The sequence below is a fragment of the Lathamus discolor genome, chromosome W, assembly GCF_037157495.1.
Source record: "Lathamus discolor isolate bLatDis1 chromosome W, bLatDis1.hap1, whole genome shotgun sequence".
Classification (NCBI taxonomy): domain Eukaryota; kingdom Metazoa; phylum Chordata; class Aves; order Psittaciformes; family Psittacidae; genus Lathamus; species Lathamus discolor.
Window position 1 is genome coordinate 19,511,878 of NC_088908.1, and position 25,943 is coordinate 19,537,820.

Genomic DNA, 25,943 nt, shown 5'->3' on the forward strand with positions numbered 1-25,943 from the left:
TCAGCTGGTCTTTCGGGCAAAAAGGGAGGAGTGACAGCAATGTGTGTTGCAGAGTTGCAAAGCTCGCTGTGCGCTGAAGATGATCAGTGGGAACTTTCTGGACTGTCTCTTCTGCTCTTTTAGCATTGGCTAAAGGTTCCTGCTCTACTCTGCTTCTGCCCAGCAGAGAAAGGGCACAGAGATTTTGGATTCAATTGGACTTTGAGGTAGGAAAGTGCGGAGCGAGAGCAATATATGTGTCACAGTTGCAAAGCTGACTGCGTGCTGAAGATGCCCTGCCGGAGCTTTCACTGCGGGCTCTTTGGCTGTGGGAGCAGAGGCCAAGAGATCGTGTTCACCTGTCTCTGCTGCTGTTCAAACGAGAGAGGGCGGGAGAGACCATGGATTCAAACGGATTATTAGGAGATGAAGTGAGGAGTGACAGCAATGTGTGTTTCAGAGTTGCAAAGCTCACTGTGCGCTGAAGATGATCTGCAAGGACTTTCCCTCCCTGCCCTTCGGAACTGGGAGCGGATTCCAAGCGCTCGTGCTCACCTTCCTCTGCTGCTCTTGAAACGAGAGTGGAGACCAGAAACGCTGGATTCAAATGCACTTTTAGGAGCTACAATGAGGAGTGACAACAGTGTGTGTGTCACAGTTGTAAAGCTCAGTGTGTTGAAGAAGCACAAGAGCAGCCTTCAGGCCTGTCTCTTCCACTGCCTTACAGATTGCAGACATTCCTGCTCACTCTGCTGCTCAGCAGAGTGCTGGCAACGGAGTTCTTGGATTGAAATGGTCTTTTAGGAGAAAGAGTGAAGAGTGACAGCAATGTTTGTGTCACAGTTTAAAGCTCACTGTGTGCTAAACATGATCAGGAGGAGCTTTTTTGCAAGGCTCTTCTGCTGTTTTAGCCCAGTCTAAACATTCCTGCTCTACTCTCTCTGTTGCTGCTCAGCAGAGAGTGGGCACAGAGATGTTGGAATCAATAGGTCTTCCAGGCAGGAAAAGGAGGAGTTACAGCAATGTGTTTTGCAGAGTTGCAAACCTCACTGTGTGCTGAAGATGCCCTGCAGGAGTTTCCCTGCTGGCCCTTCGTCTGTGGGATTAGAGTCCAAGCGCTGCTCCTCCCCTGTCACAACTCCTCTCCAAACGAGAGAGCGCACCAGAAACTTTGGATTCAAATGCACTTTTAGGAGATAAAGTGAGGAGTGACAGCAATGTTTGTGTCACAGTTTAAAGCTCACTGTGTGCAAAACATGATCAAGCAGGAGATTTTTTTCAAGGCTCTTCTGCTGTTTTAGGCAGGTCTAAAAATTCCTGCTCTACTCTCTCTGTTGCTGCTCAGCAGAGAGCGGGCACAGAGATGGTGGATTCAGCTGGTCTTTCAGGCAAAAAGGGAGGAGTGACAGCAATGTGCGTTGCAGTGTTGCAAAGCTCGCTGTGCGCTGAAGATGATCAGTGGGAACTTTCTGGACTGTCTCTTCAGCTCTTTTAGCATTGGCTAAAGGTTCCTGCTCTACTCTGCTTCTGCCCAGCAGAGAAAGGGCACAGAGATTTTGGATTCAATTGGACTTTGAGGTAGGAAAGTGCGGAGCGAGAGCAATATATGTGTCACAGTTGCAAAGCTGACTGCGTGCTGAAGATGCCCTGCCGGAGCTTTCACTCCGGGCTCTTTGGCTGTGGGAGCAGAGGCCAAGAGATCGTGTTCACCTGTCACTGCTGCTGTTCAAACGAGAGAGGGCGGGAGAAACCATGGATTCAAACGGATTATTAGGAGATGAAGTGAGGAGTGACAGCAATGTGTGTTTCAGAGTTGCAAAGCTCACTGTGCACTGAAGATGATCTGCAAGGACTTTCCCTCCCTGCCCTTCGGAACTGGGAGCGGATTCCAAGCGCTCGTGCTCACCTTCCTCTGCTGCTCTTGAAACGAGAGTGGAGACCAGAAACGCTGGATTCAAATGCACTTTTAGGAGCTACAATGAGGAGTGACAACAGTGTGTGTGTCACAGTTGTAAAGCTCAGTGTGTTGAAGAAGCACAAGAGCAGCCTTCAGGCCTGTCTCTTCCACTGCCTTACAGATTGCAGACATTCCTGCTCACTCTGCTGCTCAGCAGAGTGCTGGCAACGGAGTTCTTGGATTGAAATGGTCTTTTAGGAGAAAGAGTGAAGAGTGACAGCAATGTTTGTGTCACAGTTTAAAGCTCACTGTGTGCTGAACATGATCAGGAGGAGCTTTTTTGCAAGGCTCTTCTGCTGTTTTAGCCCAGTCTAAACATTCCTGCTCTACTCTCTCTGTTGCTGCTCAGCAGAGAGTGGGCACAGAGATGTTGGAATCAATAGGTCTTCCAGGCAGGAAAAGGAGGAGTTACAGCAATGTGTTTTGCAGAGTTGCAAAGCTCACTGTGTGCTGAAGATGCCCTGCAGGAGTTTCCCTGCTGGCCCTTCGTCTGTGGGATTAGAGTCCAAGCGCTGCTCCTCCCCTGTCACAACTCCTCTCCAAACGAGAGAGCGCACCAGAAACTTTGGATTCAAATGCACTTTTAGGAGATAAAGTGAGGAGTGACAGCAATGTTTGTGTCACAGTTTAAAGCTCACTGTGTGCAAAACATGATCAAGCAGGAGATTTTTTTCAAGGCTCTTCTGCTGTTTTAGGCAGGTCCAAAAATTCCTGCTCTACTCTCTCTGTTGCTGCTCAGCAGAGAGCGGGCACAGAGATGGTGGATTCAGCTGGTCTTTCAGGCAAAAAGGGAGGAGTGACAGCAATGTGTGTTGCAGTGTTGCAAAGCTCGCTGTGCGCTGAAGATGATCAGTGGGAACTTTCTGGACTGTCTCTTCAGCTCTTTTAGCATTGGCTAAAGGTTCCTGCTCTACTCTGCTTCTGCCCAGCAGAGAAAGGGCACAGAGATTTTGGATTCAATTGGACTTTGAGGTAGGAAAGTGCGGAGCGAGAGAAATATATGTGTCACAGTTGCAAAGCTGACTGCGTGCTGAAGATGCCCTGCCGGAGCTTTCACTCCGGGCTCTTTGGCTGTGGGAGCAGAGGCCAAGAGATCGTGTTCACCTGTCACTGCTGCTGTTCAAACGAGAGAGGGCGGGAGAAACCATGGATTCAAACGGATTATTAGGAGATGAAGTGAGGAGTGACAGCAATGTGTGTTTCAGAGTTGCAAAGCTCACTGTGCGCTGAAGATGATCTGCAAGGACTTTCCCTCCCTGCCCTTCGGAACTGGGAGCGGATTCCAAGCGCTCGTGCTCACCTTCCTCTGCTGCTCTTGAAACGAGAGTGGAGACCAGAAACGCTGGATTCAAATGCACTTTTAGGAGCTACAATGAGGAGTGACAACAGTGTGTGTGTCACAGTTGTAAAGCTCAGTGTGTTGAAGAAGCACAAGAGCAGCCTTCAGGCCTGTCTCTTCCACTGCCTTACAGATTGCAGACATTCCTGCTCACTCTGCTGCTCAGCAGAGTGCTGGCAACGGAGTTCTTGGATTGAAATGGTCTTTTAGGAGAAAGAGTGAAGAGTGACAGCAATGTTTGTGTCACAGTTTAAAGCTCACTGTGTGCTAAACATGATCAGGAGGAGCTTTTTTGCAAGGCTCTTCTGCTGTTTTAGCCCAGTCTAAACATTCCTGCTCTCTGTTGCTGCTCAGCAGAGAGTGGGCACAGAGATGTTGGAATCAATTGGTCTTCCAGGCAGGAAAAGGAGGAGTTACAGCAATGTGTGTTGCAGAATTGCAAAGCTCACTGTGTGCTGAAGATGCCCTGCAGGAGTTTCCCTGCTGGCCCTTCGTCTGTGGGATTAGAGTCCAAGCGCTGCTCCTCCCCTGTCACAACTCCTCTCCAAACGAGAGAGCGCACCAGAAACTTTGGATTCAAATGCACTTTTAGGAGATAAAGTGAGGAGTGACAGCAATGTTTGTGTCACAGTTTAAAGCTCACTGTGTGCAAAGCATGATCAAGCAGGAGATTTTTTTCAAGGCTCTTCTGCTGTTTTAGGCAGGTCTAAAAATTCCTGCTCTACTCTCTCTGTTGCTGCTCAGCAGAGAGCGGGCTCAGAGATGGTGGATTCAGCTGGTCTTTCAGGCAAAAAGGGAGGAGTGACAGCAATGTGTGTTGCAGAGTTGCAAAGCTCTCTGTGCGCTGAAGATGATCAGTGGGAACTTTCTGGACTGTCTCTTCTGCTCTTTTAGCATTGGCTAAAGGTTCCTGCTCTACTCTGCTTCTGCCCAGCAGAGAAAGGGCACAGAGATTTTGGATTCAATTGGACTTTGAGGTGGGAAAGTGCGGAGCGAGAGCAATATATGTGTCACAGTTGCAAAGCTGACTGTGTGCTGAAGATGCCCTGCCGGAGCTTTCACTCCGGGCTCTTCGGCTGTGGGAGCAGAGGCCAAGAGATCGTGTTCACCTGTCACTGCTGCTGTTCAAACGAGAGAGGGCGGGAGAGACCATGGATTCAAACGGATTATTAGGAGATGAAGTGAGGAGTGACAGCAATGTGTGTTTCAGAGTTGCAAAGCTCACTGTGCGCTGAAGATGATCTGCAAGGACTTTCCCTCCCTGCCCTTCGGAACTGGGAGCGGATTCCAAGCGCTCGTGCTCACCTTCCTCTGCTGCTCTTGAAACGAGAGTGGAGACCAGAAACGCTGGATTCAAATGCACTTTTAGGAGCTACAATGAGGAGTGACAACAGTGTGTGTGTCACAGTTGTAAAGCTCAGTGTGTTGAAGAAGCACAAGAGCAGCCTTCAGGCCTGTCTCTTCCACTGCCTTACAGATTGCAGACATTCCTGCTCACTCTGCTGCTCAGCAGAGTGCTGGCAACGGAGTTCTTGGATTGAAATGGTCTTTTAGGAGAAAGTGAAGAGTGACAGCAATGTTTGTGTCACAGTTTAAAGCTCACTGTGTGCTAAACATGATCAGGAGGAGCTTTTTTGCAAGGCTCTTCTGCTGTTTTAGCCCAGTCTAAACATTCCTGCTCTACTCTCTCTGTTGCTGCTCAGCAGAGAGTGGGCACAGAGATGTTGGAATCAATAGGTCTTCCAGGCAGGAAAAGGAGGAGTTACAGCAATGTGTTTTGCAGAGTTGCAAAGCTCACTGTGTGCTGAAGATGCCCTGCAGGAGTTTCCCTGCTGGCCCTTCGTCTGTGGGATTAGAGTCCAAGCGCTGCTCCTCCCCTGTCACAACTCCTCTCCAAACGAGAGAGCGCACCAGAAACTTTGGATTCAAATGCACTTTTAGGAGATAAAGTGAGGAGTGACAGCAATGTTTGTGTCACAGTTTAAAGCTCACTGTGTGCAAAACATGATCAAGCAGGAGATTTTTTTCAAGGCTCTTCTGCTGTTTTAGGCAGGTCCAAAAATTCCTGCTCTACTCTCTCTGTTGCTGCTCAGCAGAGAGCGGGCACAGAGATGGTGGATTCAGCTGGTCTTTCAGGCAAAAAGGGAGGAGTGACAGCAATGTGTGTTGCAGTGTTGCAAAGCTCGCTGTGCGCTGAAGATGATCAGTGGGAACTTTCTGGACTGTCTCTTCAGCTCTTTTAGCATTGGCTAAAGGTTCCTGCTCTACTCTGCTTCTGCCCAGCAGAGAAAGGGCACAGAGATTTTGGATTCAATTGGACTTTGAGGTAGGAAAGTGCGGAGCGAGAGAAATATATGTGTCACAGTTGCAAAGCTGACTGCGTGCTGAAGATGCCCTGCCGGAGCTTTCACTCCGGGCTCTTCGGCTGTGGGAGCAGAGGCCAAGAGATCGTGTTCACCTGTCACTGCTGCTGTTCAAACGAGAGAGGGCGGGAGAAACCATGGATTCAAACGGATTATTAGGAGATGAAGTGAGGAGTGACAGCAATGTGTGTTTCAGAGTTGCAAAGCTCACTGTGCGCTGAAGATGATCTGCAAGGACTTTCCCTCCCTGCCCTTCGGAACTGGGAGCGGATTCCAAGCGCTCGTGCTCACCTTCCTCTGCTGCTCTTGAAACGAGAGTGGAGACCAGAAACGCTGGATTCAAATGCACTTTTAGGAGCTACAATGAGGAGTGACAACAGTGTGTGTGTCACAGTTGTAAAGCTCAGTGTGTTGAAGAAGCACAAGAGCAGACTTCAGGCCTGTCTCTTCCACTGCCTTACAGATTGCAGACATTCCTGCTCACTCTGCTGCTCAGCAGAGTGCTGGCAACGGAGTTCTTGGATTGAAATGGTCTTTTAGGAGAAAGAGTGAAGAGTGACAGCAATGTTTGTGTCACAGTTTAAAGCTCACTGTGTGCTAAACATGATCAGGAGGAGCTTTTTTGCAAGGCTCTTCTGCTGTTTTAGCCCAGTCTAAACATTCCTGCTCTCTGTTGCTGCTCAGCAGAGAGTGGGCACAGAGATGTTGGAATCAATTGGTCTTCCAGGCAGGAAAAGGAGGAGTTACAGCAATGTGTGTTGCAGAATTGCAAAGCTCACTGTGTGCTGAAGATGCCCTGCAGGAGTTTCCCTGCTGGCCCTTCGTCTGTGGGATTAGAGTCCAAGCGCTGCTCCTCCCCTGTCACAACTCCTCTCGAAACGAGAGAGCGCACCAGAAACTTTGGATTCAAATGCACTTTTAGGAGATAAAGTGAGGAGTGACAGCAATGTTTGTGTCACAGTTTAAAGCTCACTGTGTGCAAAACATGATCAAGCAGGAGATTTTTTTCAAGGCTCTTCTGCTGTTTTAGGCAGGTCTAAAAATTCCTGCTCTACTCTCTCTGTTGCTGCTCAGCAGAGAGCGGGCTCAGAGATGGTGGATTCAGCTGGTCTTTCAGGCAAAAAGGGAGGAGTGACAGCAATGTGTGTTGCAGAGTTGCAAAGCTCGCTGTGCGCTGAAGATGATCAGTGGGAACTTTCTGGACTGTCTCTTCTGCTCTTTTAGCATTGGCTAAAGGTTCCTGCTCTACTCTGCTTCTGCCCAGCAGAGAAAGGGCACAGAGATTTTGGATTCAATTGGACTTTGAGGTAGGAAAGTGCGGAGCGAGAGCAATATATGTGTCACAGTTGCAAAGCTGACTGCGTGCTGAAGATGCCCTGCCGGAGCTTTCACTCCGGGCTCTTCGGCTGTGGGAGCAGAGGCCAAGAGATCGTGTTCACCTGTCACTGCTGCTGTTCAAACGAGAGAGGGCGGGAGAGACCATGGATTCAAACGGATTATTAGGAGATGAAGTGAGGAGTGACAGCAATGTGTGTTTCAGAGTTGCAAAGCTCACTGTGCGCTGAAGATGATCTGCAAGGACTTTCCCTCCCTGCCCTTCGGAACTGGGAGCGGATTCCAAGCGCTCGTGCTCACCTTCCTCTGCTGCTCTTGAAACGAGAGTGGAGACCAGAAACGCTGGATTCAAATGCACTTTTAGGAGCTACAATGAGGAGTGACAACAGTGTGTGTGTCACAGTTGTAAAGCTCAGTGTGTTGAAGAAGCACAAGAGCAGCCTTCAGGCCTGTCTCTTCCACTGCCTTACAGATTGCAGACATTCCTGCTCACTCTGCTGCTCAGCAGAGTGCTGGCAACGGAGTTCTTGGATTGAAATGGTATTTTAGGAGAAAGTGAAGAGTGACAGCAATGTTTGTGTCACAGTTTAAAGCTCACTGTGTGCTAAACATGATCAGGAGGAGCTTTTTTGCAAGGCTCTTCTGCTGTTTTAGCCCAGTCTAAACATTCCTGCTCTCTGTTGCTGCTCAGCAGAGAGTGGGCACAGAGATGTAGGAATCAATTGGTCTTCCAGGCAGGAAAAGGAGGAGTTACAGCGATGTGTGTTGCAGAATTGCAAAGCTCACTGTGTGCTGAAGATGCCCTGCAGGAGTTTCCCTGCTGGCCCTTCCTCTGTGGGATTAGAGTCCAAGCGCTGCTCCTCCCCTGTCACAACTCCTCTCCAAACGAGAGAGCGCACCAGAAACTTTGGATTCAAATGCACTTTTAGGAGATAAAGTGAGGAGTGACAGCAATGTTTGTGTCACAGTTTAAAGCTCACTGTGTGCAAAACATGATCAAGCAGGAGATTTTTTTCAAGGCTCTTCTGCTGTTTTAGGCAGGTCTAAAAATTCCTGCTCTACTCTCTCTGTTGCTGCTCAGCAGAGAGCGGGCTCAGAGATGGTGGATTCAGCTGGTCTTTCAGGCAAAAAGGGAGGAGTGACAGCAATGTGTGTTGCAGAGTTGCAAAGCTCGCTGTGCGCTGAAGATGATCAGTGGGAACTTTCTGGACTGTCTCTTCTGCTCTTTTAGCATTGGCTAAAGGTTCCTGCTCTACTCTGCTTCTGCCCAGCAGAGAAAGGGCACAGAGATTTTGGATTCAATTGGACTTTGAGGTAGGAAAGTGCGGAGCGAGAGCAATATATGTGTCACAGTTGCAAAGCTGACTGCGTGCTGAAGATGCCCTGCCGGAGCTTTCACTCCGGGCTCTTCGGCTGTGGGAGCAGAGGCCAAGAGATCGTGTTCACCTGTCACTGCTGCTGTTCAAACGAGAGAGGGCGGGAGAGACCATGGATTCAAACGGATTATTAGGAGATGAAGTGAGGAGTGACAGCAATGTGTGTTTCAGAGTTGCAAAGCTCACTGTGCGCTGAAGATGATCTGCAAGGACTTTCCCTCCCTGCCCTTCGGAACTGGGAGCGGATTCCAAGCGCTCGTGCTCACCTTCCTCTGCTGCTCTTGAAACGAGAGTGGAGACCAGAAACGCTGGATTCAAATGCACTTTTAGGAGCTACAATGAGGAGTGACAACAGTGTGTGTGTCACAGTTGTAAAGCTCAGTGTGTTGAAGAAGCACAAGAGCAGCCTTCAGGCCTGTCTCTTCCACTGCCTTACAGATTGCAGACATTCCTGCTTACTCTGCTGCTCAGCAGAGTGCTGGCAACGGAGTTCTTGGATTGAAATGGTCTTTTAGGAGAAAGAGTGAAGAGTGACAGCAATGTTTGTGTCACAGTTTAAAGCTCACTGTGTGCTAAACATGATCAGGAGGAGCTTTTTTGCAAGGCTCTTCTGCTGTTTTAGCCCAGTCTAAACATTCCTGCTCTACTCTCTCTGATGCTGCTCAGCAGAGAGTGGGCACAGAGATGTTGGAATCAATTGGTCTTCCAGGCAGGAAAAGGAGTTACAGCAATGTGTGTTGCAGAATTGCAAAGCTCACTGTGTGCTGAAGATGCCCTGCAGGAGTTTCCCTGCTGGCCCTTCGTCTGTGGGATTAGAGTCCAAGCGCTGCTCCTCCCCTGTCACAACTCCTCTCGAAACGAGAGAGCGCACCAGAAACTTTGGATTCAAATGCACTTTTAGGAGATAAAGTGAGGAGTGACAGCAATGTTTGTGTCACAGTTTAAAGCTCACTGTGTGCAAAACATGATCAAGCAGGAGATTTTTTGCAAGGCTCTTCTGCTGTTTTAGCCCAGGCTAAACATTCCTGCTCTACTCTCTCTGTTGCTGCTCAGCAGAGAGCGGGCACAGAGGTGTTGGAATCAATTGGTCTTTCAGGCAGGAAAAGAAGAGACAGCAATGTGTGTTGCAGATTTGCAAAGCTCGCTGTGCGCTGAAGATGATCAGTGGGAACTTTCTGGACTGTCTCTTCAGCTCTTTTCGCATTGGCTAAAGGTTCCTGCTCTACTCTGCTTCTGCCCAGCAGAGAAAGGGCACAGAGATTTTGGATTCAATTGGACTTTGAGGTAGGAAAGTGCGGAGCGAGAGCAATATATGTGTCACAGTTGCAAAGCTGACTGCGTGCTGAAGATGCCCTGCCGGAGCTTTCACTCCGGGCTCTTCGGCTGTGGGAGCAGAGGCCAAGAGATCGTGTTCACCTGTCACTGCTGCTGTTCAAACGAGAGTGGGCGGGAGAGACCATGGATTCAAACGGATTATTAGGAGATGAAGTGAGGAGTGACAGCAATGTGTGTTTCAGAGTTGCAAAGCTCACTGTGCGCTGAAGATGATCTGCAAGGACTTTCCCTCCCTGCCCTTCGGAACTGGGAGCGGATTCCAAGCGCTCGTGCTCACCTTCCTCTGCTGCTCTTGAAACGAGAGTGGAGACCAGAAACGCTGGATTCAAATGCACTTTTAGGAGCTACAATGAGGAGTGACAACAGTGTGTGTGTCACAGTTGTAAAGCTCAGTGTGTTGAAGAAGCACAAGAGCAGCCTTCAGGCCTGTCTCTTCCACTGCCTTACAGATTGCAGACATTCCTGCTCACTCTGCTGCTCAGCAGAGTGCTGGCAACGGAGTTCTTGGATTGAAATGGTCTTTTAGGAGAAAGAGTGAAGAGTGACAGCAATGTTTGTGTCACAGTTTAAAGCTCACTGTGTGCTAAACATGATCAGGAGGAGCTTTTTTGCAAGGCTCTTCTGCTGTTTTAGCCCAGTCTAAACATTCCTGCTCTACTCTCTCTGTTGCTGCTCAGCAGAGAGTGGGCACAGAGATGTTGGAATCAATTGGTCTTCCAGGCAGGAAAAGGAGGAGTTACAGCAATGTGTGTTGCAGAATTGCAAAGCTCACTGTGTGCTGAAGATGCCCTGCAGGAGTTTCCCTGCTGGCCCTTCGTCTGTGGGATTAGAGTCCAAGCGCTGCTCCTCCCCTGTCACAACTCCTCTCGAAACGAGAGAGCGCACCAGAAACTTTGGATTCAAATGCACTTTTAGGAGATAAAGTGAGGAGTGACAGCAATGTTTGTGTCACAGTTTAAAGCTCACTGTGTGCAAAACATGATCAAGCAGGAGATTTTTTTCAAGGCTCTTCTGCTGTTTTAGGCAGGTCTAAAAATTCCTGCTCTACTCTCTCTGTTGCTGCTCAGCAGAGAGCGGGCTCAGAGATGGTGGATTCAGCTGGTCTTTCAGGCAAAAAGGGAGGAGTGACAGCAATGTGTGTTGCAGAGTTGCAAAGCTCGCTGTGCGCTGAAGATGATCAGTGGGAACTTTCTGGACTGTCTCTTCAGCTCTTTTAGCATTGGCTAAAGGTTCCTGCTCTACTCTGCTTCTGCCCAGCAGAGAAAGGGCACAGAGATTTTGGATTCAATTGGACTTTGAGGTAGGAAAGTGCGGAGCGAGAGCAATATATGTGTCACAGTTGCAAAGCTGACTGCGTGCTGAAGATGCCCTGCCGGAGCTTTCACTCCGGGCTCTTTGGCTGTGGGAGCAGAGGCCAAGAGATCGTGTTCACCTGTCACTGCTGCTGTTCAAACGAGAGAGGGCGGGAGAGACCATGGATTCAAACGGATTATTAGGAGATGAAGTGAGGAGTGACAGCAATGTGTGTTTCAGAGTTGCAAAGCTCACTGTGCGCTGAAGATGATCTGCAAGGACTTTCCCTCCCTGCCCTTCGGAACTGGGAGCGGATTCCAAGCGCTCGTGCTCACCTTCCTCTGCTGCTCTTGAAACGAGAGTGGAGACCAGAAACGCTGGATTCAAATGCACTTTTAGGAGCTACAATGAGGAGTGACAAGAGTGTGTGTGTCACAGTTGTAAAGCTCAGTGTGTTGAAGAAGCACAAGAGCAGCCTTCAGGCCTGTCTCTTCCACTGCCTTACAGATTGCAGACATTCCTGCTCACTCTGCTGCTCAGCAGAGTGCTGGCAACGGAGTTCTTGGATTGAAATGGTCTTTTAGGAGAAAGAGTGAAGAGTGACAGCAATGTTTGTGTCACAGTTTAAAGCTCACTGTGTGCTAAACATGATCAGGAGGAGCTTTTTTGCAAGGCTCTTCTGCTGTTTTAGCCCAGTCTAAACATTCCTGCTCTCTGTTGCTGCTCAGCAGAGAGTGGGCACAGAGATGTTGGAATCAATTGGTCTTCCAGGCAGGAAAAGGAGGAGTTACAGCAATGTGTGTTGCAGAATTGCAAAGCTCACTGTGTGCTGAAGATGCCCTGCAGGAGTTTCCCTGCTGGCCCTTCGTCTGTGGGATTAGAGTCCAAGCGCTGCTCCTCCCCTGTCACAACTCCTCTCGAAACGAGAGAGCGCACCAGAAACTTTGGATTCAAATGCACTTTTAGGAGATAAAGTGAGGAGTGACAGCAATGTTTGTGTCACAGTTTAAAGCTCACTGTGTGCAAAACATGATCAAGCAGGAGATTTTATTCAAGGCTCTTCTGCTGTTTTAGGCGGGTCTAAAAATTCCTGCTCTACTCTCTCTGTTGCTGCTCAGCAGAGAGCGGGCACAGAGATGGTGGATTCAGCTGGTCTTTCAGGCAAAAAGGGAGGAGTGACAGCAATGTGTGTTGCAGTGTTGCAAAGCTCGCTGTGCGCTGAAGATGATCAGTGGGAACTTTCTGGACTGTCTCTTCAGCTCTTTTAGCATTGGCTAAAGGTTCCTGCTCTACTCTGCTTCTGCCCAGCAGAGAAAGGGCACAGAGATTTTGGATTCAATTGGACTTTGAGGTAGGAAAGTGCGGAGCGAGAGCAATATATGTGTCACAGTTGCAAAGCTGACTGCGTGCTGAAGATGCCCTGCCGGAGCTTTCACTCCGGGCTCTTCGGCTGTGGGAGCAGAGGCCAAGAGATCGTGTTCACCTGTCACTGCTGCTGTTCAAACGAGAGAGGGCGGGAGAAACCATGGATTCAAACGGATTATTAGGAGATGAAGTGAGGAGTGACAGCAATGTGTGTTTCAGAGTTGCAAAGCTCACTGTGCGCTGAAGATGATCTGCAAGGACTTTCCCTCCCTGCCCTTCGGAACTGGGAGCGGATTCCAAGCGCTCGTGCTCACCTTCCTCTGCTGCTCTTGAAACGAGAGTGGAGACCAGAAACGCTGGATTCAAATGCACTTTTAGGAGCTACAATGAGGAGTGACAACAGTGTGTGTGTCACAGTTGTAAAGCTCAGTGTGTTGAAGAAGCACAAGAGCAGCCTTCAGGCCTGTCTCTTCCACTGCCTTACAGATTGCAGACATTCCTGCTCACTCTGCTGCTCAGCAGAGTGCTGGCAACGGAGTTCTTGGATTGAAATGGTCTTTTAGGAGAAAGAGTGAAGAGTGACAGCAATGTTTGTGTCACAGTTTAAAGCTCACTGTGTGCTAAACATGATCAGGAGGAGCTTTTTTGCAAGGCTCTTCTGCTGTTTTAGCCCAGTCTAAACATTCCTGCTCTCTGTTGCTGCTCAGCAGAGAGTGGGCACAGAGATGTTGGAATCAATTGGTCTTCCAGGCAGGAAAAGGAGGAGTTACAGCAATGTGTGTTGCAGAATTGCAAAGCTCACTGTGTGCTGAAGATGCCCTGCAGGAGTTTCCCTGCTGGCCCTTCGTCTGAGGGATTAGAGTCCAAGCGCTGCTCCTCCCCTGTCACATCTCCTCTCGAAACGAGAGAGCGCACCAGAAACTTTGGATTCAAATGCACTTTTAGGAGATAAAGTGAGGAGTGACAGCAATGTTTGTGTCACAGTTTAAAGCTCACTGTGTGCAAAACATGATCAAGCAGGAGATTTTTTTCAAGGCTCTTCTGCTGTTTTAGGCAGGTCTAAAAATTCCTGCTCTACTCTCTCTGTTGCTGCTCAGCAGAGAGCGGGCACAGAGATGGTGGATTCAGCTGGTCTTTCAGGCAAAAAGGGAGGAGTGACAGCAATGTGTGTTGCAGAGTTGCAAAGCTCGCTGTGCGCTGAAGATGATCAGTGGGAACTTTCTGGACTGTCTCTTCTGCTCTTTTAGCATTGGCTAAAGGTTCCTGCTCTACTCTGCTTCTGCCCAGCAGAGAAAGGGCACAGAGATTTTGGATTCAATTGGACTTTGAGGTAGGAAAGTGCGGAGCGAGAGCAATATATGTGTCACAGTTGCAAAGCTGACTGCGTGCTGAAGATGCCCTGCCGGAGCTTTCACTCCGGGCTCTTTGGCTGTGGGAGCAGAGGCCAAGAGATCGTGTTCACCTGTCACTGCTGCTGTTCAAGCGAGAGAGGGCGGGAGAGACCATGGATTCAAACGGATTATTAGGAGATGAAGTGAGGAGTGACAGCAATGTGTGTTTCAGAGTTGCAAAGCTCACTGTGCGCTGAAGATGATCTGCAAGGACTTTCCCTCCCTGCCCTTCGGAACTGGGAGCGGATTCCAAGCGCTCGTGCTCACCTTCCTCTGCTGCTCTTGAAACGAGAGTGGAGACCAGAAACGCTGGATTCAAATGCACTTTTAGGAGCTACAATGAGGAGTGACAACAGTGTGTGTGTCACAGTTGTAAAGCTCAGTGTGTTGAAGAAGCACAAGAGCAGCCTTCAGGCCTGTCTCTTCCACTGCCTTACAGATTGCAGACATTCCTGCTCACTCTGCTGCTCAGCAGAGTGCTGGCAACGGAGTTCTTGGATTGAAATGGTCTTTTAGGAGAAAGAGTGAAGAGTGACAGCAATGTTTGTGTCACAGTTTAAAGCTCACTGTGTGCTAAACATGATCAGGAGGAGCTTTTTTGCAAGGCTCTTCTGCTGTTTTAGCCCAGTCTAAACATTCCTGCTCTCTGTTGCTGCTCAGCAGAGAGTGGGCACAGAGATGTTGGAATCAATTGGTCTTCCAGGCAGGAAAAGGAGGAGTTACAGCAATGTGTGTTGCAGAATTGCAAAGCTCACTGTGTGCTGAAGATGCCCTGCAGGAGTTTCCCTGCTGGCCCTTCGTCTGTGGGATTAGAGTCCAAGCGCTGCTCCTCCCCTGTCACAACTCCTCTCCAAACGAGAGAGCGCACCAGAAACTTAGGATTCAAATGCACTTTTAGGAGATAAAGTGAGGAGTGACAGCAATGTTTGTGTCACAGTTTAAAGCTCACTGTGTGCAAAACATGATCAAGCAGGAGATTTTTTTCAAGGCTCTTCTGCTGTTTTAGGCAGGTCTAAAAATTCCTGCTCTACTCTCTCTGTTGCTGCTCAGCAGAGAGCGGGCACAGAGATGGTGGATTCAGCTGGTCTTTCAGGCAAAAAGGGAGGAGTGACAGCAATGTGTGTTGCAGTGTTGCAAAGCTCGCTGTGCGCTGAAGATGATCAGTGGGAACTTTCTGGACTGTCTCTTCAGCTCTTTTAGCATTGGCTAAAGGTTCCTGCTCTACTCTGCTTCTGCCCAGCAGAGAAAGGGCACAGAGATTTTGGATTCAATTGGACTTTGAGGTAGGAAAGTGCGGAGCGAGAGCAATATATGTGTCACAGTTGCAAAGCTGACTGCGTGCTGAAGATGCCCTGCCGGAGCTTTCACTCCGGGCTCTTCGGCTGTGGGAGCAGAGGCCAAGAGATCGTGTTCACCTGTCACTGCTGCTGTTCAAACGAGAGAGGGCGGGAGAGACCATGGATTCAAACGGATTATTAGGAGATGAAGTGAGGAGTGACAGCAATGTGTGTTTCAGAGTTGCAAAGCTCACTGTGCGCTGAAGATGATCTGCAAGGACTTTCCCTCCCTGCCCTTCGGAACTGGGAGCGGATTCCAAGCGCTCGTGCTCACCTTCCTCTGCTGCTCTTGAAACGAGAGTGGAGACCAGAAACGCTGGATTCAAATGCACTTTTAGGAGCTACAATGAGGAGTGACAACAGTGTGTGTGTCACAGTTGTAAAGCTCAGTGTGTTGAAGAAGCACAAGAGCAGCCTTCAGGCCTGTCTCTTCCACTGCCTTACAGATTGCAGACATTCCTGCTCACTCTGCTGCTCAGCAGAGTGCTGGCAACGGAGTTCTTGGATTGAAATGGTCTTTTAGGAGAAAGTGAAGAGTGACAGCAATGTTTGTGTCACAGTTTAAAGCTCACTGTGTGCTAAACATGATCAGGAGGAGCTTTTTTGCAAGGCTCTTCTGCTGTTTTAGCCCAGTCTAAACATTCCTGCTCTCTGTTGCTGCTCAGCAGAGAGTGGGCACAGAGATGTTGGAATCAATTGGTCTTCCAGGCAGGAAAAGGAGGAGTTACAGCAATGTGTGTTGCAGAATTGCAAAGCTCACTGTGTGCTGAAGATGCCCTGCAGGAGTTTCCCTGCTGGCCCTTCGTCTGTGGGATTAGAGTCCAAGCGCTGCTCCTCCCCTGTCACAACTCCTCTCGAAACGAGAGAGCGCACCAGAAACTTTGGATTCAAATGCACTTTTAGGAGATAAAGTGAGGAGTGACAGCAATGTTTGTGTCACAGTTTAAAGCTCACTGTGTGCAAAACATGATCAAGCAGGAGATTTTTTTCAAGGCTCTTCTGCTGTTTTAGGCAGGTCTAAAAATTCCTGCTCTACTCTCTCTGTTGCTGCTCAGCAGAGAGCGGGCACAGAGATGGTGGATTCAGCTGGTCTTTCAGGCAAAAAGGGAGGAGTGACAGCAATGTGTGTTGCAGTGTTGCAAAGCTCGCTGTGCGCTGAAGATGATCAGTGGGAACTTTCTGGACTGTCTCTTCAGCTCTTTTAGCATTGGCTAAAGGTTCCTGCTCTACTCTGCTTCTGCCCAGCAGAGAAAGGGCACAGAGATTTTGGATTCAATTGGACTTTGAGGTAGGAAAGTGCGGAGCGAGAGCAATATATGTGTCACGGTTGCAAAGCTGACTGCGTGCTGAAGATGCCCTGCCGGAGCTTTCACTCCGGGCTCTTCGGCTGTGGGAGCAGAGGCCAAGAGATCGTGTTCACCTGTCACTGCTGCTGTTCAAACGAGAGAGGGCGGGAGAAACCATGGATTCAAACGGATTATTAGGAGATGAAGTGAGGAGTGACAGCAATGTGTGTTTCAGAGTTGCAAAGCTCACTGTGCGCTGAAGATGATCTGCAAGGACTTTCCCTCCCTGCCCTTCGGAACTGGGAGCGGATTCCAAGCGCTCGTGCTCACCTTCCTCTGCTGCTCTTGAAACGAGAGTGGAGACCAGAAACGCTGGATTCAAATGCACTTTTAGGAGCTACAATGAGGAGTGACAACAGTGTGTGTGTCACAGTTGTAAAGCTCAGTGTGTTGAAGAAGCACAAGAGCAGCCTTCAGGCCTGTCTCTTCCACTGCCTTACAGATTGCAGACATTCCTGCTCACTCTGCTGCTCAGCAGAGTGCTGGCAACGGAGTTCTTGGATTGAAATGGTCTTTTAGGAGAAAGTGAAGAGTGACAGCAATGTTTGTGTCACAGTTTAAAGCTCACTGTGTGCTAAACATGATCAGGAGGAGCTTTTTTGCAAGGCTCTTCTGCTGTTTTAGCCCAGTCTAAACATTCCTGCTCTCTGTTGCTGCTCAGCAGAGAGTGGGCACAGAGATGTTGGAATCAATTGGTCTTCCAGGCAGGAAAAGGAGGAGTTACAGCAATGTGTGTTGCAGAATTGCAAAGCTCACTGTGTTCTGAAGATGCCCTGCAGGAGTTTCCTTGCTGGCCCTTCGTCTGTGGGATTAGAGTCCAAGCGCTGCTCCTCCCCTGTCACAACTCCTCTCCAAACGAGAGAGCGCACCAGAAACTTTGGATTCAAATGCACTTTTAGGAGATAAAGTGAGGAGTGACAGCAATGTTTGTGTCACAGTTTAAAGCTCACTGTGTGCAAAACATGATCAAGCAGGAGATTTTTTTCAAGGCTCTTCTGCTGTTTTAGGCAGGTCTAAAAATTCCTGCTCTACTCTCTCTGTTGCTGCTCAGCAGAGAGCGGGCACAGAGATGGTGGATTCAGCTGGTCTTTCAGGCAAAAAGGGAGGAGTGACAGCAATGTGTGTTGCAGTGTTGCAAAGCTCGCTGTGCGCTGAAGATGATCAGTGGGAACTTTCTGGACTGTCTCTTCAGCTCTTTTAGCATTGGCTAAAGGTTCCTGCTCTACTCTGCTTCTGCCCAGCAGAGAAAGGGCACAGAGATTTTGGATTCAATTGGACTTTGAGGTAGGAAAGTGCGGAGCGAGAGCAATATATGTGTCACAGTTGCAAAGCTGACTGCGTGCTGAAGATGCCCTGCCGGAGCTTTCACTCCGGGCTCTTCGGCTGTGGGAGCAGAGGCCAAGAGATCGTGTTCACCTGTCACTGCTGCTGTTCAAACGAGAGAGGGCGGGAGAGACCATGGATTCAAACGGATTATTAGGAGATGAAGTGAGGAGTGACAGCAATGTGTGTTTCAGAGTTGCAAAGCTCACTGTGCGCTGAAGATGATCTGCAAGGACTTTCCCTCCCTGCCCTTCGGAACTGGGAGCGGATTCCAAGCGCTCGTGCTCACCTTCCTCTGCTGCTCTTGAAACGAGAGTGGAGACCAGAAACGCTGGATTCAAATGCACTTTTAGGAGCTACAATGAGGAGTGACAACAGTGTGTGTGTCACAGTTGTAAAGCTCAGTGTGTTGAAGAAGCACAAGAGCAGCCTTCAGGCCTGTCTCTTCCACTGCCTTACAGATTGCAGACATTCCTGCTCACTCTGCTGCTCAGCAGAGTGCTGGCAACGGAGTTCTTGGATTGAAATGGTCTTTTAGGAGAAAGAGTGAAGAGTGACAGCAATGTTTGTGTCACAGTTTAAAGCTCACTGTGTGCTAAACATGATCAGGAGGAGCTTTTTTGCAAGGCTCTTCTGCTGTTTTAGCCCAGTCTAAACATTCCTGCTCTCTGTTGCTGCTCAGCAGAGAGTGGGCACAGAGATGTTGGAATCAATTGGTCTTCCAGGCAGGAAAAGGAGGAGTTACAGCAATGTGTGTTGCAGAATTGCAAAGCTCACTGTGTGCTGAAGATGCCCTGCAGGAGTTTCCCTGCTGGCCCTTCGTCTGTGGGATTAGAGTCCAAGCGCTGCTCCTCCCCTGTCACAACTCCTCTCCAAACGAGAGAGCGCACCAGAAACTTTGGATTCAAATGCACTTTTAGGAGATAAAGTGAGGAGTGACAGCAATGTTTGTGTCACAGTTTAAAGCTCACTGTGTGCAAAACATGATCAAGCAGGAGATTTTTTTCAAGGCTCTTCTGCTGTTTTAGGCAGGTCTAAAAATTCCTGCTCTACTCTCTCTGTTGCTGCTCAGCAGAGAGCGGGCACAGAGATGGTGGATTCAGCTGGTCTTTCAGGCAAAAAGGGAGGAGTGACAGCAATGTGTGTTGCAGTGTTGCAAAGCTCGCTGTGCGCTGAAGATGATCAGTGGGAACTTTCTGGACTGTCTCTTCAGCTCTTTTAGCATTGGCTAAAGGTTCCTGCTCTACTCTGCTTCTGCCCAGCAGAGAAAGGGCACAGAGATTTTGGATTCAATTGGACTTTGAGGTAGGAAAGTGCGGAGCGAGAGCAATATATGTGTCACAGTTGCAAAGCTGACTGCGTGCTGAAGATGCCCTGCCGGAGCTTTCACTCCGGGCTCTTCGGCTGTGGGAGCAGAGGCCAAGAGATCGTGTTCACCTGTCACTGCTGCTGTTCAAACGAGAGAGGGCGGGAGAGACCATGGATTCAAACGGATTATTAGGAGATGAAGTGAGGAGTGACAGCAATGTGTGTTTCAGAGTTGCAAAGCTCACTGTGCGCTGAAGATGATCTGCAAGGACTTTCCCTCCCTGCCCTTCGGAACTGGGAGCGGATTCCAAGCGCTCGTGCTCACCTTCCTCTGCTGCTCTTGAAACGAGAGTGGAGACCAGAAATGCTGGATTCAAATGCACTTTTAGGAGCTACAATGAGGAGTGACAACAGTGTGTGTGTCACAGTTGTAAAGCTCAGTGTGTTGAAGAAGCACAAGAGCAGCCTTCAGGCCTGTCTCTTCCACTGCCTTACAGATTGCAGACATTCCTGCTCACTCTGCTGCTCAGCAGAGTGCTGGCAACGGAGTTCTTGGATTGAAATGGTCTTTTAGGAGAAAGAGTGAAGAGTGACAGCAATGTTTGTGTCACAGTTTAAAGCTCACTGTGTGCTAAACATGATCAGGAGGAGCTTTTTTGCAAGGCTCTTCTGCTGTTTTAGCCCAGTCTAAACATTCCTGCTCTCTGTTGCTGCTCAGCAGAGAGTGGGCACAGAGATGTTGGAATCAATTGGTCTTCCAGGCAGGAAAAGGAGGAGTTACAGCAATGTGTGTTGCAGAATTGCAAAGCTCACTGTGTGCTGAAGATGCCCTGCAGGAGTTTCCCTGCTGGCCCTTCGTCTGTGGGATTAGAGTCCAAGCGCTGCTCCTCCCCTGTCACAACTCCTCTCCAAACGAGAGAGCGCACCAGAAACTTAGGATTCAAATGCACTTTTAGGAGATAAAGTGAGGAGTGACAGCAATGTTTGTGTCACAGTTTAAAGCTCACTGTGTGCAAAACATGATCAAGCAGGAGATTTTTTTCAAGGCTCTTCTGCTGTTTTAGGCAGGTCTAAAAATTCCTGCTCTACTCTCTCTGTTGCTGCTCAGCAGAGAGCGGGCACAGAGATGGTGGATTCAGCTGGTCTTTCAGGCAAAAAGGGAGGAGTGACAGCAATGTGTGTTGCAGTGTTGCAAAGCTCGCTGTGCGCTGAAGATGATCAGTGGGAACTTTCTGGACTGTCTCTTCAGCTCTTTTAGCATTGGCTAAAGGTTCCTGCTCTACTCTGCTTCTGCCCAGCAGAGAAAGGGCACAGAGATTTTGGATTCAATTGGACTTTGAGGTAGGAAAGTGCGGAGCGAGAGCAATATATGTGTCACAGTTGCAAAGCTGACTGCGTGCTGAAGATGCCCTGCCGGAGCTTTCACTCCGGGCTCTTCGGCTGTGGGAGCAGAGGCCAAGAGATCGTGTTCACCTGTCACTGCTGCTGTTCAAACGAGAGAGGGCGGGAGAGACCATGGATTCAAACGGATTATTAGGAGATGAAGTGAGGAGTGACAGCAATGTGTGTTTCAGAGTTGCAAAGCTCACTGTGCGCTGAAGATGATCTGCAAGGACTTTCCCTCCCTGCCCTTCGGAACTGGGAGCGGATTCCAAGCGCTCGTGCTCACCTTCCTCTGCTGCTCTTGAAACGAGAGTGGAGACCAGAAATGCTGGATTCAAATGCACTTTTAGGAGCTACAATGAGGAGTGACAACAGTGTGTGTGTCACAGTTGTAAAGCTCAGTGTGTTGAAGAAGCACAAGAGCAGCCTTCAGGCCTGTCTCTTCCACTGCCTTACAGATTGCAGACATTCCTGCTCACTCTGCTGCTCAGCAGAGTGCTGGCAATGGAGTTCTTGGATTGAAATGGTCTTTTAGGAGAAAGAGTGAAGAGTGACAGCAATGTTTGTGTCACAGTTTAAAGCTCACTGTGTGCTAAACATGATCAGGAGGAGCTTTTTTGCAAGGCTCTTCTGCTGTTTTAGCCCAGTCTAAACATTCCTGCTCTCTGTTGCTGCTCAGCAGAGAGTGGGCACAGAGATGTTGGAATCAATTGGTCTTCCAGGCAGGAAAAGGAGGAGTTACAGCAATGTGTGTTGCAGAATTGCAAAGCTCACTGTGTGCTGAAGATGCCCTGCAGGAGTTTCCCTGCTGGCCCTTCGTCTGTGGGATTAGAGTCCAAGCGCTGCTCCTCCCCTGTCACAACTCCTCTCGAAACGAGAGAGCGCACCAGAAACTTTGGATTCAAATGCACTTTTAGGAGATAAAGTGAGGAGTGACAGCAATGTTTGTGTCACAGTTTAAAGCTCACTGTGTGCAAAACATGATCAAGCAGGAGATTTTTTTCAAGGCTCTTCTGCTGTTTTAGGCAGGTCTAAAAATTCCTGCTCTACTCTCTCTGTTGCTGCTCAGCAGAGAGCGGGCACAGAGATGGTGGATTCAGCTGGTCTTTCAGGCAAAAAGGGAGGAGTGACAGCAATGTGTGTTGCAGTGTTGCAAAGCTCGCTGTGCGCTGAAGATGATCAGTGGGAACTTTCTGGACTGTCTCTTCAGCTCTTTTAGCATTGGCTAAAGGTTCCTGCTCTACTCTGCTTCTGCCCAGCAGAGAAAGGGCACAGAGATTTTGGATTCAATTGGACTTTGAGGTAGGAAAGTGCGGAGCGAGAGCAATATATGTGTCACGGTTGCAAAGCTGACTGCGTGCTGAAGATGCCCTGCCGGAGCTTTCACTCCGGGCTCTTCGGCTGTGGGAGCAGAGGCCAAGAGATCGTGTTCACCTGTCACTGCTGCTGTTCAAACGAGAGAGGGCGGGAGAAACCATGGATTCAAACGGATTATTAGGAGATGAAGTGAGGAGTGACAGCAATGTGTGTTTCAGAGTTGCAAAGCTCACTGTGCGCTGAAGATGATCTGCAAGGACTTTCCCTCCCTGCCCTTCGGAACTGGGAGCGGATTCCAAGCGCTCGTGCTCACCTTCCTCTGCTGCTCTTGAAACGAGAGTGGAGACCAGAAACGCTGGATTCAAATGCACTTTTAGGAGCTACAATGAGGAGTGACAACAGTGTGTGTGTCACAGTTGTAAAGCTCAGTGTGTTGAAGAAGCACAAGAGCAGCCTTCAGGCCTGTCTCTTCCACTGCCTTACAGATTGCAGACATTCCTGCTCACTCTGCTGCTCAGCAGAGTGCTGGCAACGGAGTTCTTGGATTGAAATGGTCTTTTAGGAGAAAGTGAAGAGTGACAGCAATGTTTGTGTCACAGTTTAAAGCTCACTGTGTGCTAAACATGATCAGGAGGAGCTTTTTTGCAAGGCTCTTCTGCTGTTTTAGCCCAGTCTAAACATTCCTGCTCTCTGTTGCTGCTCAGCAGAGAGTGGGCACAGAGATGTTGGAATCAATTGGTCTTCCAGGCAGGAAAAGGAGGAGTTACAGCAATGTGTGTTGCAGAATTGCAAAGCTCACTGTGTGCTGAAGATGCCCTGCAGGAGTTTCCCTGCTGGCCCTTCGTCTGTGGGATTAGAGTCCAAGCGCTGCTCCTCCCCTGTCACAACTCCTCTCCAAACGAGAGAGCGCACCAGAAACTTTGGATTCAAATGCACTTTTAGGAGATAAAGTGAGGAGTGACAGCAATGTTTGTGTCACAGTTTAAAGCTCACTGTGTGCAAAACATGATCAAGCAGGAGATTTTTTTCAAGGCTCTTCTGCTGTTTTAGGCAGGTCTAAAAATTCCTGCTCTACTCTCTCTGTTGCTGCTCAGCAGAGAGCGGGCACAGAGATGGTGGATTCAGCTGGTCTTTCAGGCAAAAAGGGAGGAGTGACAGCAATGTGTGTTGCAGTGTTGCAAAGCTCGCTGTGCGCTGAAGATGATCAGTGGGAACTTTCTGGACTGTCTCTTCAGCTCTTTTAGCATTGGCTAAAGGTTCCTGCTCTACTCTGCTTCTGCCCAGCAGAGAAAGGGCACAGAGATTTTGGATTCAATTGGACTTTGAGGTAGGAAAGTGCGGAGCGAGAGCAATATATGTGTCACAGTTGCAAAGCTGACTGCGTGCTGAAGATGCCCTGCCGGAGCTTTCACTCCGGGCTCTTCGGCTGTGGGAGCAGAGGCCAAGAGATCGTGTTCACCTGTCACTGCTGCTGTTCAAACGAGAGAGGGCGGGAGAGACCATGGATTCAAACGGATTATTAGGAGATGAAGTGAGGAGTGACAGCAATGTGTGTTTCAGAGTTGCAAAGCTCACTGTGCGCTGAAGATGATCTGCAAGGACTTTCCCTCCCTGCCCTTCGGAACTGGGAGCGGATTCCAAGCGCTCGTGCTCACCTTCCTCTGCTGCTCTTGAAACGAGAGTGGAGACCAGAAATGCTGGATTCAAATGCACTTTTAGGAGCTACAATGAGGAGTGACAACAGTGTGTGTGTCACAGTTGTAAAGCTCAGTGTGTTGAAGAAGCACAAGAGCAGCCTTCAGGCCTGTCTCTTCCACTGCCTTACAGATTGCAGACATTCCTGCTCACTCTGCTGCTCAGCAGAGTGCTGGCAACGGAGTTCTTGGATTGAAATGGTCTTTTAGGAGAAAGAGTGAAGAGTGACAGCAATGTTTGTGTCACAGTTTAAAGCTCACTGTGTGCTAAACATGATCAGGAGGAGCTTTTTTGCAAGGCTCTTCTGCTGTTTTAGCCCAGTCTAAACATTCCTGCTCTCTGTTGCTGCTCAGCAGAGAGTGGGCACAGAGATGTTGGAATCAATTGGTCTTCCAGGCAGGAAAAGGAGGAGTTACAGCAATGTGTGTTGCAGAGTTGCAAAGCTCGCTGTGCGCTGAAGATGATCAGTGGGAACTTTCTGGACTGTCTCTTCTGCTCTTTTAGCATTGGCTAAAGGTTCCTGCTCTACTCTGCTTCTGCCCAGCAGAGAAAGGGCACAGAGATTTTGGATTCAATTGGACTTTGAGGTAGGAAAGTGCGGAGCGAGAGCAATATATGTGTCACAGTTGCAAAGCTGACTGCGTGCTGAAGATGCCCTGCCGGAGCTTTCACTCCGGGCTCTTTGGCTGTGGGAGCAGAGGCCAAGAGATCGTGTTCACCTGTCACTGCTGCTGTTCAAACGAGAGAGGGCGGGAGAGACCATGGATTCAAACGGATTATTAGGAGATGAAGTGAGGAGTGACAGCAATGTGTGTTTCAGAGTTGCAAAGCTCACTGTGCGCTGAAGATGATCTGCAAGGACTTTCCCTCCCTGCCCTTCGGAACTGGGAGCGGATTCCAAGCGCTCGTGCTCACCTTCCTCTGCTGCTCTTGAAACGAGAGTGGAGACCAGAAACGCTGGATTCAAATGCACTTTTAGGAGCTACAATGAGGAGTGACAACAGTGTGTGTGTCACAGTTGTAAAGCTCAGTGTGTTGAAGAAGCACAAGAGCAGCCTTCAGGCCTGTCTCTTCCACTGCCTTACAGATTGCAGACATTCCTGCTCACTCTGCTGCTCAGCAGAGTGCTGGCAACGGAGTTCTTGGATTGAAATGGTCTTTTAGGAGAAAGAGTGAAGAGTGACAGCAATGTTTGTGTCACAGTTTAAAGCTCACTGTGTGCTAAACATGATCAGGAGGAGCTTTTTTGCAAGGCTCTTCTGCTGTTTTAGCCCAGTCTAAACATTCCTGCTCTCTGTTGCTGCTCAGCAGAGAGTGGGCACAGAGATGTTGGAATCAATTGGTCTTCCAGGCAGGAAAAGGAGGAGTTACAGCAATGTGTGTTGCAGAATTGCAAAGCTCACTGTGTGCTGAAGATGCCCTGCAGGAGTTTCCCTGCTGGCCCTTCGTCTGTGGGATTAGAGTCCAAGCGCTGCTCCTCCCCTGTCACAACTCCTCTCCAAACGAGAGAGCGCACCAGAAACTTTGGATTCAAATGCACTTTTAGGAGATAAAGTGAGGAGTGACAGCAATGTTTGTGTCACAGTTTAAAGCTCACTGTGTGCAAAACATGATCAAGCAGGAGATTTTTTTCAAGGCTCTTCTGCTGTTTTAGGCAGGTCTAAAAATTCCTGCTCTACTCTCTCTGTTGCTGCTCAGCAGAGAGCGGGCACAGAGATGGTGGATTCAGCTGGTCTTTCAGGCAAAAAGGGAGGAGTGACAGCAATGTGTGTTGCAGTGTTGCAAAGCTCGCTGTGCGCTGAAGATGATCAGTGGGAACTTTCTGGACTGTCTCTTCAGCTCTTTTAGCATTGGCTAAAGGTTCCTGCTCTACTCTGCTTCTGCCCAGCAGAGAAAGGGCACAGAGATTTTGGATTCAATTGGACTTTGAGGTAGGAAAGTGCGGAGCGAGAGCAATATATGTGTCACAGTTGCAAAGCTGACTGCGTGCTGAAGATGCCCTGCCGGAGCTTTCACTCCGGGCTCTTCGGCTGTGGGAGCAGAGGCCAAGAGATCGTGTTCACCTGTCACTGCTGCTGTTCAAACGAGAGAGGGCGGGAGAAACCATGGATTCAAACGGATTATTAGGAGATGAAGTGAGGAGTGACAGCAATGTGTGTTTCAGAGTTGCAAAGCTCACTGTGCGCTGAAGATGATCTGCAAGGACTTTCCCTCCCTGCCCTTCGGAACTGGGAGCGGATTCCAAGCGCTCGTGCTCACCTTCCTCTGCTGCTCTTGAAACGAGAGTGGAGACCAGAAACGCTGGATTCAAATGCACTTTTAGGAGCTACAATGAGGAGTGACAACAGTGTGTGTGTCACAGTTGTAAAGCTCAGTGTGTTGAAGAAGCACAAGAGCAGCCTTCAGGCCTGTCTCTTCCACTGCCTTACAGATTGCAGACATTCCTGCTCACTCTGCTGCTCAGCAGAGTGCTGGCAACGGAGTTCTTGGATTGAAATGGT